The sequence below is a fragment of the Homalodisca vitripennis genome, chromosome 5 (assembly GCF_021130785.1).
Source record: "Homalodisca vitripennis isolate AUS2020 chromosome 5, UT_GWSS_2.1, whole genome shotgun sequence".
Classification (NCBI taxonomy): Eukaryota; Metazoa; Arthropoda; class Insecta; order Hemiptera; family Cicadellidae; genus Homalodisca; species Homalodisca vitripennis.
In genome coordinates, this window is record NC_060211.1 from 61178567 (window position 1) to 61193731 (window position 15165).

Consider the following 15165-nt stretch of genomic DNA (forward strand, 5'->3'; position numbering starts at 1 on the left):
TTAAGTCCAATGTACAAAATATACATGAAATAAAAAGCATTTTTAAGCAGTATAAAGACGAAATATGTCTCAGCTGTTTGAAGATTAGTTATACTGAGTTTAAAAATAATGTGTGTCTCTTAATAAAAGACAAGCTTGTAATTTGTAATTACATTAAAATTTACAAATTATTACAAATTTGAACTGTACATGAAATGAACATATTGAATTTTAAGCAGATGACAGTATCAAATTTAATGAAGATTAGGTATACTTGTGTTTAATAGTAATGTATGTAAATAAAAAGACAGTTTGTAATTTGTAATTACATTATAATTTACAAAATATTACATATTTCAACATTTTAGATAGTACTTTTTTAATATACGAGTATGTTCTGATTTCAATCCAATAAAGGGCGACATAAAATATCCATTGTATCAGGAAGGTATGATGGTTTTAGCTGTTAGATTCATCAAAATTTAGGAATTTTTCAATTACTTTATGATATTTTAATAACATATTATATTTTTTCTTTAACCCTAAATAGGGGTATGTCATGAGGACAAAACATAATGTTCATACCTTTCGTTTCCATCTTATGTTTTAAACGTGTGAAACCGTTACTCTACTTCAATGTGCAATAGATTATTGGATTGCAAAATATATTTGTATGTTGAAATCTCTGTCATTAAGATAACTTTCATTAATACAGAAAAGTAGAAAAACAGTTTTGGTTACACCACAAAAAATTATGTACATTGAAATTAAAAGATTTAGGAAATTCTGCATAGACCTAAATACAAACGGCCGGAAAAATTAAGTATGAAATCTTTACTGTATATATATATATATATAAGTGATAGCGTCAGTTAATGAAAAAATTGTTATTTATGAAACATTTATTTATAAAAAAAAATATTAAACATCCCTATTTACTCTGTTGCATTTAAAACCCATATTTAGTTTCAAAAAAACATATTATTCCCTGAATCCATGATTTACATACTAGAAAAATTCCACAATTTCATCTAAAACTTTGATATTTGGATCTTATTACGAAATTGCCTACTTAAAGTTGAATTTAATTTCAAATGCAGGGATCTAAAAAATGTTTTAAGTTATATTATAGACCTCCGAATGTAAAAGAAAAAAATTCAAAACTAAACATTTATTGTACTACATTATCTTAAATGGAATGTTTAAAACGTATTATTTTCGTACATATCCGATTCATCTTAAGGGTATATTCATCCCGACTAAAGTTATTATTGTGGGATTGTTGTGGAATGTGGAGCACAATACTTGAAGCTTGTCATTGCCTTAGCCGGGGCACCTGCTCGACTTCAGTTACTACTACAGTCCTCTCGCAGCAATTTTGTTTGATTGGTTGTTAGGCTATATGTGAAGGGCAGGAACACAATTCTTGAAGATTTTCACGGACTTAGCCGGGGCACTGCACTACCTCAGTTACTACAGTGCGCTCGCAGCAATCCTGTTCGATTGGTTGTAAGGCTATATGTGAAGGAACACAATACTTGATAAACGTTCCCGGGACTTTAGGTGGTGGGGCACTGCTCTACTTCAGTTACTACAGTTTTCTCGCGGTAATCCTCGTTTTATTAGGTGCTAGGCTATATGTGAAGAAACACAAAACTAGAAGATTGTTATGAGCTTAGCCGGGACACTGCATGATTTCAGTTACTACAGTGTTCTCGACAGCAATTCTCGTTTGATTAGGTGCTAGGCTATATGTAAAGGAACACAACAACAGAAGATTGTTATGGGCTTAGCCGTGGGCACTGCATTGACTTCTGCAGTCATAGTTTTCTTACAGTAATCTTAGATTAGTTTTAAGGGTATCGCCACCAGCTTGGCCGGAGGCACTGCGCTTCGTCAGCTACAATATTACAGTATATCTATATGAAAACACAATACTAGAAGATTGTCACAGGCTCTAGGCCGCGATTTAAAAGCGGTTAAAAACCAGTGCTCTCGTACAGTGCCTTTGAATATGTAAGATTGTTATTACTATTGATGTATTTAGATATTATTATTATTTACTATTATTAAACAAATTATTTTTTTATTTTACGACGGTATAATATAAATAGTTTTGATACAATAATTAGGACTAAAGTAATTTGTTGTTTTAAGATTTACTACGTATAAAATATCATAAATATATATTATTAAATACCAACACAATAACTCGGCAATCCCTATGAGTTCCCTCATTCTTCCCGTAGGAAGGGAGTGAACACATTTCAAATGTTAAAATATATTAAGATGTTACTCCATACAAAGTATATGCGACCTAGGTAATTTAAATACAACAATTTGTTAACATTATTTTACATAACAATTATCCTTTTTATAGCCAAACGCTTTTGTTGTGCATATTGATAATGATATATCTAAAAAACACATTACAATATTACATATACCAATAAAATAACTCAAAACACAACACAACACGAGATCTACTGCATAAGACGTAAATATCACACTTAACCCAAATATCACACATTTATCATGTAGCACCGTGTCGATTGTCACTCACTTGCAACTTAGAAGCTTGTGTTATTTTACATTCCAACATACTGATATCTTAATATTTTGGACAGTAGGAATAGTGCAGACCGGTCTTTGTCATAGATTTATGTTTCAGATTGCGTTAGGGAGGAGGATTTTCAGATGTAAAATGATTTGAGTTTTGAAAGGCCCTCTCTCGGTCCTTTGTCAAGTGTCACGTATTGTGTACATTTATGTTACTCTTCATGCTGCTTCCTTATTAGATAAGTAACGAAGGGTGAAGACTACACATTATCTTCTTTCACCGAGGCAAATAATTACCATTCATGGTTCAAACTCTAAATGTACAAAAATAAATTCGTTTAACGACGGCGTGATAGCACAGCAGTAGTGCCGTTTACAAATTAGGTGAAATGATAATTACTAAAAACAAATTGAATTTTATACAATTTTCTGTGGAGTAATGTAGTTGCAGCTACATAACATGATAAATACCACACAGTTTGCACCTTGCACATTTTGTGTGTGTGTGTGTGTTCTGCAATACATTCAGATTAAATAATAAATATATAGTTTTTTATAGTGGGAGTTTTTTAAAGTAGTATACAAAAATCCTTAATTAAACATTTCCTTTTTAGATTTTATAACAATCAAAATTTTAAAATAAAATTTTTTTTAATTTAAAATACGACGAAAAATATTTATATTCACATTTTAACGTTTCATTTAAATATTAAAGTTTTCGATACTTCTTTCTATAAATTTATACTAATCATAATGGTTGGTTTTAAGATTATGTCATAATATGTTAGTTGCCGATAGTTAAAATACAAGAAACAGTGATAAAAAATATATACAATGTTTTAATACGAATACCAAAAATTTGGTCGAAATATGCGAGTAATTTTATTCGCACTGAATACAAGGCAGTTGACGTGGAATAATACAAAACCAATTCTTAGTTATAAAGCCCTAACTCCTGTTTTGAAACCTGTCAAAGCATTATTAAAACTTCCATAGAAATAGCCTTTTAAGTATAAAAATGTTTTATATTTATATTTAAACAATAATTATTAATCAATACATAAAAGAAAATTCTCATGGCAGTTGCCCTTTTTTGTTGCGTTGTTTCAGAAATACTTTTATTAAGTAATAAATACCGGTCCTCATAAAATCGTCAATATTAATAAATGTAAGTGAAAAATGGAATTCTTTCAAGAATTGAATGAAGTGTTCATCACAAAAGCACGTCAATGCCAGTCTAAAATCTTTATTTTTGGAAATATCTTATTGATTATTAGATACACACTATAATATAGGCATATTCCGAAGTTCTTTATCTGGAATATATCATTGGTATTTATTGTTCGAGGGTTTCTCAATCTACAAAATATAAAAGGTTTACAAAATAATTTTATTAAGAAGCATAAATTATGATTATCTAAAATATGATTCTTTGACTCATTCTAAAACATGGAAACCATCTTTTAAAAAAGGTTACATTATTTTTTATATCTATTGTTTCGTTTATATCTTGCAAAATCTCTAAACTTAAACATGTTCGTTTGTAAAAAAATGTATTTATACTGTTAAATATACATATCGATAATGTAGAAAATCTGAGTTTCATAAAATGCCCATTTATCATCATAGTATTATAACAACATGCACTTACAAGTATGATTACGATCTTGTTGGACTGATCAACGTTAACCTTATTACCAACTTAACCAATGCAATTTTTTTAAATTTAAGTGAGAGCCTTTCAGAAGACTTAAATGTTAAATTACTATGATTTTTATTGTTCACAAGGAGAGTGAAAAACATTCTATACTAAAACTGTTAAACTATATTTGTGCTCTCAGTTTCAAAGACTTACGTGAATTTACTATATATTTGAGCTTATATTATGTCAATACATGTCCAGAGAGTTGTTAATACAGAGAGACACTTTTTTTTGGTATTTTGTATGGACTATTAACATAAATTTATCTTGTGGGTATAGTATTATAATAACTAAAGAATCAAGTTATATAAAAAAAGCACACAGAAGACTCTTTCTCTCTCTCTGTACAGTCTAATGTCTAAGAAGAACTAATTGATGCTATTAATATTATCTTTTACAGAATAATATTAACAATTTAACCAAAAAGAATTATCTTATTTCCCCGTGATTGAAACGTAAGAATGATTTTCTTGGGTGTATACAAGTGGTTCAGAAAGCAACAGGCCATGGTTCACGTTAACGAAGACGCACAATGACAACACGAATTTCAGTGACATTTTTGAGGTTTCACTAACAAATTATAAACTCGCTAGTGCTTTCAGCTAGATTTTGTGGACTTGGGAAACAGAGGTAAGCTACTCTAAATGTAAATCATCTAGAACTACAGGGAATGTTAAAGCATATAGTCAGCGCATGGATAATCGGCGTTTATTCCGAAATCCGGACGACGTGAAAGAGAATAATCGTTCCTAAGAATAACTTAAGCAAAATCTAAACTTTAAAATGGCATATATTTTGTACAGAGAGGATTCAGATTTTAGAATGTCATATAATATAAATATATATAGTATATATAAACTTAGCTTATCATATCTATAAAATCTGAAAAAAATCGGTTGACTTATAGATTTGAAGCTCATTTTCTCTGAACACATGAGTAATACACATTAGACGGTATTAGAATATTATGTGGATTACTGGGTTATAAAGGATTCTTATCCGACGCTTTGCAAGTATAGAGTGGGTAAACACTGAATATTCTATTATTGCTTTGGGACTGGTACAGGCACAGGTACAGGTCTCGTTGTATCGACAGAATAAATGCATTACTGCTTCAGGACAAACCGGGATTTCAAGATAACTCTTGTATATGTGAACCAGTTTTTGTGTTCCCTAGGGAGATGTGCTGGCATCGTATACGTTGTTAGCAGGTTGTAATTTTTAATAAGATTAAGGTAGTTGTTAAATATTACGTACACTCTGAGAATTTAGATTTTTTAGGCTTTGCATACTTGTGTGTAGGCGTGGTATAGATTTAAGTGGAAGATCCACTAACAGCTTAATAAATATTGGATATTACGTATCTTGGGTGCATATTGATCTCATATTATAAATAATGTTATGTATTTAAAAATATTTGTATTGAGTAGATAATAAGTAAGTTAATTAAGTAATATTTAATGCATAAAAAGATTGCTTAATATTTATTAAAAATAACTTTAATCCAACTGCCTGCACAATCACTAATACCGATTTACCATACCATATATGCGAATCTGGTACCAATATATCTGTCTGAGCAATCAAACAGCAGACTCGGCATTCTCATTAACATAGATTAGGTATATACATCTGGTGCACTACCTTGTTATTATATTGTATTAATTATTATTATTATTATATTAGGTTTGAACCTACAAGCCACGGTCAAGTCCATCACTCATTTAATTCTCGAGATATACGACGGACAGACAGAAACGCGATTTTACACCCTCCAGGCTGAAGAGCAACTTTTACAGCATACTGAGTGATATATTTCAAGGACGTTCATGAAACCCCCCCCCCCACCCCCCCCCCCCCCCACCCCCCCCCCCCCCCACCCCCCCCCCCCCCCACCCCCCCCCCCCCCCACCCCCCCCCCCCCCCACCCCCCCCAGAATGTGGTAGCTGTAAAGTTGTGCAGAGAGTTGAATGTGTAAAATATTTAGGAGTAAAAAATAGATCAGAATTAAACCTGGAAGAACCATATAAGTATGTTAAAAAATAAGTTAAATAATGTAGTAAGAATATTTTATTTCTTAAAAGCAATGTGTCCAGACTGAAGTAGTACCTAGGACAGTTTACTTTTCTCTTGTCCATAGCAGGATGGAGTATGCTATATAGGCTTGGGGAGGGGCATACCAAACAAATATTACGCCTAGTTATTTTGTGCAAAAACGCTTTATAAGATTAATAAGGAATAAGCATAGGTATGAGCACACATTGCCACTTTTTAGAGATTTAAAGATTTTGCCTTTGAAAAATCTGTATGTTTTTAAAGTAACGAAGATTTTCTTTTCATAGAGTGGTAATAGCGTAGAAAATAACAGAGTAACTACTTTTAGATCTAAACTGCGAGATCCAAATAGCATTGCTGTCCCTAAGCCAAACACTACATTTGTAACAAAAACCTATAATTTTACTGCTCCCAGAATATTTAATCAAATTCCAGATAAAATAAAGAATTTACCATCAAATAGATTAATTATCAAACAATTGAAAAAATTGCTATTATGTTTGGAAGACATAGATTTTCTCTTCAATATTCTGCACTAGTAAAGAATAAAAAGTAATTAAATACAAACAAACATATTAATTAGATTTAATATTATTAATTAAAAATGCGCACGTTTTTATATTCTTAGTAGTTTTTGTATGATGAACTAACTGTATTATCTTTGAGCTCTGTTTACATCAATTGGTTATGGTTATATTGCTTATTCCGCAAAAAGTTTTGTCATGGCAACATAATATATATATATATATATATATATTTATATATATATATATATATATATGTTTTTATTGTAATTGTGATGGACTGTATATTTTGTGTTTGCATATAAATATGTATGTGTTATTGTAACTGAATTTATTGTATATTTAGGAAGAACAATAAATTATTTTTATGTATCTAGACGAGACAGAGGAAAGCTGGGATGTGTCTGTCATTAAGCTATCCGGAACAAAACGTCATTTGGATCGTGCGGCAATCATGGTCGTCTGGGCATTAATAAATGAGTAAGTAACATATCCGGAAGTTTTAACTGGTTTTAGCAATGTTTTAACAAAGTGTGAACTGGAAAATATAGATAATTATCAAGACACCGATGACACAATCAAATATCCGGAGAGGCGCATATATACGAGTATAGTGGCGCATATGTCAGTTTCCCAATAAATTTGGATATTTTGTTTTGATAGATGGTGATAATGTTATATTGGCAGCAACACATAGTAAATTCATTGTTGTCTGTTCCGGTGGCCAGTGTAAAGTGACACTCTTTGCATCTGTTCTTTGTTTCTGTGTGTTTTTAAAATGTTTACAACCCAACAACTAGTTTTCATCCGTCAGTTGTGGAGGAAGCATAATAAAAGATTAGATATAATAATTGAAGTATTTCAGTGGTACATATGTGTATTCAGGTATCACGATACACATCCGACAGTATATGCGAAAGTTGAAAACACAGGAAGTGTTTGAAATTCCCCGTATTATGGCGACCCACGATCAATTTGCAACGATGAAAATCTGCAGACAGTGTTGCTCAAGCTTTTGTACCTATTCCCGCTAAATGAAACTCGTAAGGCATTTGCTGTCCTAGAAATATCGAGAAAAATCGTGCAAAGAATGTTTAAAGAAATTAATATTTAAGCCATACCGTCCATCTTTGCTACAAGCGCTTCACGAAGATAATTCGGATAGGCGATTGGAATTCTGTGAGATAATAATTATCCGCTCCGAGCCTGATCAAAATTTCTTGTAATTAATTATAGGGTGTGATGTGGATAACAGTTCCTTATTTCCTTTAAGGAAATTTTATCTCAGAAACTTACTTACGGTTTCTGCAAGAAGTAGTAGTTCCCGAGCTCAGAAACAATCCTGTTTTCAATATGCATTCGCTCATCTGGCAACAAGATGGTTCCCCAGTACATTTCGGTATCCAAAATCGAGAGTTTTTAAACAGCACATTTAATGAATGCATCGGTTGCTGTGGTACAATCGATTGGACAGCGCGCTCGTCAGAACCGACTCCATGTGATTTTTCACTGTGGGGTATTATAAAGGAGACTGTGTCATACCCCTCTCACACTTTTTCAACCCTACAGATAAATACTGTGAACATACAGGGGTAAAGCTCAAAACCAATAACTCTCATATTGATGTGATTGGTCTATATAGGTCTCCCAACGGAAACTAGGAATTTTTTTTTTCAAAATTCGATCAGATCTTGACTGACGCTGCAAATAAAACTCACGGTGTCATAGTCTTCGGAGACTTCAACATTGACGTCTTATATGTCGATAGTCCCATGACTAGGAGATTAGATGACTTGCTGATGTCGTTTTGCCTGAACTGGTCGGTTAACACTCCAACAATAGTGACGGCAAACTCAGCAACCGCGATTGACAATGTCATCACAGATTTGACAGACGTTGAGGTCTTGGTGGTCGAAACAGCCATTTCAAACCACTGTGGCCAACAGGCCATCATCAATGGTCACGAGGCTCCAAGGGGTCCCATCTCAGAGAAAACATTCAGAGAAACAAGGCCATAGCAAACAAACATGGCATTGCTCAACTTTCAGCTGGCAAAAGAAAGTTGGAACTTTCTGAATTCTAGGGACCTCTTTGAGCTGCTTTTTTAAAAATTTGAAAAAAAACATTTAATTTCCATCTAGACCTGAGCTGTCCTCTAAAGAAAACAAACAAAACTGTAAGAAACAAAAGTGCACATGGATTACCAAAGGTATCCTGGTTTCTAGAGAAAAAAAATTATTTGTTCGGAAATAAACAAGCACACAGTTAACGAAGACTTCTAAAGATTTCTTCAAAAGCACACATAAATTTATAGAAAAGTGATCAAAACTGCAAAAGCCTATGATGTAAACAAAGCGTTGCTCACGTCGACAAACATCTGAAAAACTGCATGGCCCTTCATCAACAATAAAAATTTATTAATTGACAAACCGATTGAACTACAAATTAAAGATAAACTCATCAATGATCCTTTAAGGGTAGCTGTGGAGTTCAATAAATTCTTTTCCTCGGTTGGAGCTGAACTAGGACTTCGTCCTTCATATATCCAGCCTGTTCACATATCAGTGCCGAGTCCAATAGCTTCATTGGCTCTGGTCATGGTATCAGAGGAGGAAATTGCTAGAGTGATACGAGGCTTCCCATCAAAACGGTCTAACGACTCAAATTATATGTCAAAGTGGCTCCTAAAGCAATACTCTAAGCATTTATTGGGGCCGCTCGAACGTCTTATTAACCTCTCTTTTCACTCGGAAGCGTTTCCTTCCTCTCTCAAAATCGCTAAATTCACTCCAATTTTTAAAAAAGGGCGACCCTCTTTCAACTCAATATTATAGCCCCATATCGATATTGCCAGTCTTCAGTAAAGTCATTGAGAAGCTCTTTCTTTCCCGTTTTGTGAATTTTCTGGACAAACACCATCTGCTGTCTTTAAACCAGTTCGGATTCCGAAGTGGTAGATCGACGGTAGACGCAGTCGTGCGTCTAGTCGATGCGATAGTAGAGGGAATTGTAGGTCGAGGAGATACTTTGAGTATTTTCCTTGACTTATCAAAAGCGTTTGACTGTGTCGACCATCAAATCCTCATTCGCAAACTGGAGTATTACGGGATGCGAGGAGTTTCGCTTAAGTGGCTCAAATCGAATCTCAGTGATCGAACACAATTTGTAGGCATTTCAGACGTCAAATCGGGAGAGGAGGTTCTGAGCTATGGTGTTCCTCAGGGCTCCATACTTAGCCCTTTACGCTTCTTGATCTACGTAAATGATGTTGGTACATCGGTACAACAACGGCGACTCGTCCAGTACGCAGATGATATGACTCTCTGTCTCAACTCAAAATCACAAGAAGAACTTGAAAAAATTACGTTCATTGAGCGCAACAGTGCAGTTCAACATTTCAATGTGCTCAATCTCAAAACAAATCCTTTGAAATCGAAATTCATTCAATTTAGTTTGCGACAAACAGATTCACATTGTAGTCCTACAGTCAAGTTAGACGAAACTAAAATCAATGAAATTCCTTGGAATACACCTAGATCGAGGTTTGACTTGGTATTGTCATGTAGACTATATTTGTTCAAAGTTATCTGTCTAAATACTGCCCAACGCAGGTACTGATGACGGCATATTATGGACTGATCTACCCACACCTTTCTTACAGATTGGCATTGTGGGGAGGTTGCACAACCTCAAACTTTTTCCAGAATTTTCATTATTAAAAAAAAAACAGTTTAAACAATTGAAAAACTGCATGGAGACTGCAACTGGAGAGAGTCGTACAGGCCACCTTTCAAAAATCTAAAATTGTTGAACTTACCTTGCCTCTACGTCTTGGAAACCTGTGTTTTTTTTTTAATCCAAATGCGAACACACAAGAGGTAGTGATTTACACTCACATACAACTAGAGGCAGGGATAACTACCGAACTGACACAGGATGGTAGCTCACGAGCGTTTGCCTTCTCAGGCAGGAGTTCAAATTGTCAACAACTTGCCGAACTCGATTAAATGTGTCCCCATGCTGAAGGCATTCAAAGCTCGTCTAAAAACAACATTGATTGCACATGCGTTTTACAGCATAGACGAGTTTATGGCGCACAATTGGAAGACCTCTCAATTGGTTGACTGACCGGGGAAGTGGTGTGAAACGAATGCGTTAGAGAGTGAACGCAAAAATTGTATGTATAGAAGGGATTCGATGGTGGAACGAATGGAAAGTTTAGCTCAAAATACTTGACGATTGCTATAACATTGTTTTTTATGTTCTACGCAGTAAATAATTTATTATTATTATTATTGTGTATGCTTCAAACCCGCAAAATCTTGACGTACTCATAAACCTAATCATAAGTGTATTTTAACTTGTTAGTAATGATAAACCTTTATTGCTAAACATTTGTGATTCTCTTGTCAGCCGTTGTATGAAATGTACACACAATTAACGCGGACATTTCGAACAACTGCTATTTTTCATATAATGAATTTGTTTCCTTTCATAAAAGTTTTTTATTCAATTAACATATAACGTCTTTAAATTTCTCTTCTGGAGACTTAGTTATAAGTATTCGCCTACCAGCTGCTGGTCCCATTAAAATGAGTGAAAAATTGGCTTCCGATCCAACAAATCCTATTGGTACAGTTATAGCCAAATAAGTTTCATTAGATAAAGATGTAAAACATACTGATTCTTGAAGCTTTCTTTTGATAAAAACACGTTGTATCACACTTGCTGTAACCCTGCACATTGTACTCAGGAATGGAATTTTGTAGTACATTGTCTATAGATATCAAGACTTACTATTCATCCCTTTATCAAATACCTAAAATAGCAATAAAATGCAGATTGTAGCTGAGAAGTCTTTTCCAGTGTGATAGTGTTAAAATTCATAAGAACTCTTAAGTTCACCGTTCTGTGTCTTCAGTCCGCTCCCCAAATATTTTCTTTACGTTACTATTACAGTTATATAAAAAAATCTATTTATCTAAATGACTGTGAGTAAAGAATTATTGCACAATTCACATTGGTAACAGACACAATAAACAACTTGTCCACTTCTCTTCTCTTGCATACAATCGTTTTAATTTTTTCTATTTACAAAATCACCATAAAAATATAAACATACAGTAACTAAACTTAATAATAATAATAATAATAAAAAATTAAAAGTATAAAGTAATAACATAAATACATGTCCGTCACCTAAATACATGTGGCAAATACAGCTATTCCACTATCACACAACCATAAGCAAATTGAATGTTTAGAAATATTGATTCGATAAAAATCATTTCATCCAAGGTCAGCTAAACTAGTTTGGGGGGGGGGGGGTAGGAAAAATGTGGTCCCCATTCAGCCGTCCTTTAAACAATGAAAGTGTTCATGGGCAGCAATTGGCGCAGGCGCATGTAATAACAATCTTTGTAACAAACAGCAGCATGTTTCAGTGTTTGTTTTAGATGAACTGGCAAACCTTTAAGTCTGTTTTTAGTGTGTTCATGACATAATTGATTTGTATATCCATCACAAAGGATTAAACATTTTCAATTTACAAATAACTATACTGAAATAAAATTAAGTAGTTAACAGTATCAACAAATAATGGGTTACATGTAAAACTGATTTTTTCATTCTGTTTCAGGTACTTAATGAAAAACAAACCTCACCTTCAATTTTGAAACATTCGTCGAGGGCCTCTTCTGTCTATATTTCTATTTCTATAACTGATACTTAGATTATTGCAAATAAATTACTTTTCAAAGAATTCCTAATTTGTCTGTCAGTTTATTTCCAAACGTAATTAAGGTAATTTTTCAGTCACTATGCTGTTTACTGATTTATAGTATTTACTTGATTTATATTCAAAATTAATACTTAACTTATTTTCATAAATTATTTTAATAATGTAAAAGGTTTCAAAATTTATCAGCTTAATCATAACGATTTAACTTACCTAAACACCTTAAACTAAACCGTTTGTAAGACACCTACAGAATAAAAAGAAAAAAATATATATATTTTTAATATATCTATTATTAAATATAACTTCTTTATGGAATACAATTTAAGACTACACGCACGTTTACATGTTTATTTAAAATAAAAATATTAAAATTTACTTCTCATAATATTTTAATACATCAATGACTTAAAATTATATTATAGCTGCTTATATTTATTTTATTATTATTATAAGCTACTTAGATAATTTAACGATTTTCACGAAAACAATTCTTGAGGACTAAATATATGATATTTTTAAAACATAATTTCATGTTCACATGAAATATACAGTCTTTTAGATAAACCATTATTAATTCTTGATCTTAAAAATCATTAAGATATTTAAAAACCAAATAATTTTTATACTGTAATCTAGTTTAACATCTTAAAATGATGCACTGCATAAGTGTATATAAAACCATTGAATTTTTACGTTAGTGATTGGAAAATGAGTGGAAATAGCGTGGGAGGAATTTCTTTTCAGTTGAATTATAATTAAAGTTGTTCATAAATTAAAACATTACATAAAAAATAAAACTTATAATATGAAGACACCAAGGGAAAAAGGAAGAATGTCACAATAAATTGAGCGTTTCTTAGATATTTGAGATTTAGTACTTAAAAACTCTACCAGGTGAAATATTTTGCATTTAAATAGTATACAAGTACATAACTATTTTAGTAAAGGGTTTTCCCACAGTAGTAAAGTCAATAAAAAACACATTAAAAATAATCTAGTTTATTTACATAGTTATGACAAAAAACAGTTATATTTGACAAAAAGGGAAAATGTCCATTCTAGGCCAATTGGCACAATTCACTCGCCACACTTAAGATTGTCCAAAAATGCTTTTCCATCTGGGCCACACAGCGGTTATAGGTCCTGTAGATTCTTATATTTAGGCTTAGCTACTGATGGCGAGAGAAAAGAAGAGACCTGCATTCTGGCCTATCTGAATATTGCAGGCGCTACTACTAGTATGTTGCCGCGCCTTGTTTCGTAATTCCATTATTGTTTCACTGTTTTGATTGATTTGCGGCCTAATTGTTATGGTTTATAAGATAATTTAAATGACAGTACTGTTTTGATCAATTAAAATAAAGCAAAGTTTATGTTTGTAATAAATTCTAATAATTAGGCTCTACAATGGTTGTAAACAAACAATAATTAATGGAATGAATTGCTAAAATTGAAGATTTTTGTATTGTTAAGATAACAATTACTAATGTGCATATATGTATAATGTAAATGTAGTGCTTTTATGTATATAAAATTTAACATTAATACCTTACTGACTAACACAATATACAGTAAACAAAAAACCTCTTACGCAAAAAAATAGGAACATTTGTAATTGGATAAAAAAATGTGCTTCAACAGCTTTTCAAATACCACGTCAAAATAAAATAATTACATTTTGCTAAAGTTGTAAATTGTTGAATATGAAACCGAGAGAACACAGTTTAATGGTAAGCATGTTCGGAAGAAAACATAAAAAACTTACTGTTAGTAATGTTGAAATTACCAACCTATTATTTTACATTTAAAGTTAAATAAGTGTGTTCACATCCATTTAGAAAACATTTTGTTATTTGTGCTTGTATCAGTGTCCATTGGCAATGGTACTGGTAATTCTTCATCAGACTCAGCGTCACTAGGGTCATCCGAACTGTCAAAGCTGGAACTATCATCGTCATCTTCACCTAGTCGTATGACGAACTCATCCATTGCGTCTTCCGTGATGCCGTCCTTCTCCCAATACTCCTGTTCAATGTGCTGCACGGTTTGCTGCGTTCATGTCCGGCAATACTCCATCCACTTCAAGACTTTGCCAACACCTTTGAAACGTTAAGTTAGAGTCAATCCACGTCTCATCCAGGTAAAATATCTTCTTCTTATTGTCTCGGCACTTCTTAATGTTTCGCAGATACTCGAATCTCCAGTTGACAATGTCAGGCTTTTCAATAAGCAGTTTTCTTTTTGACCCACACTTCTTCCATCCGAACCCCATGTTTTTCAGTTCACGTCGAAGAGCCCACTCACTCCATACAAAATGTATTTTTTCACGTAAAACCGGTAAGAGTTTTTTACAGGTTGGCACAACTTTTTTTACTGCATAAAAGTCACTAATGACATTCACAATCACTCGCCTGTCGAACTCGTCTATTTTAATTTTGTATTGATCACATCTTTGACGTTTTTTACCAGAGCTCATCAGTTTTTCTGCAGGAGTGGATTTTGCTTCTTTTCTTATTCTTTTTATTGATTATTTCGAAACTTTGCAATTGTTAGCAGCACGTTCTGTTGCTTTTGCAAGAGGCGCTGTTAACACTTTGTCACTCGC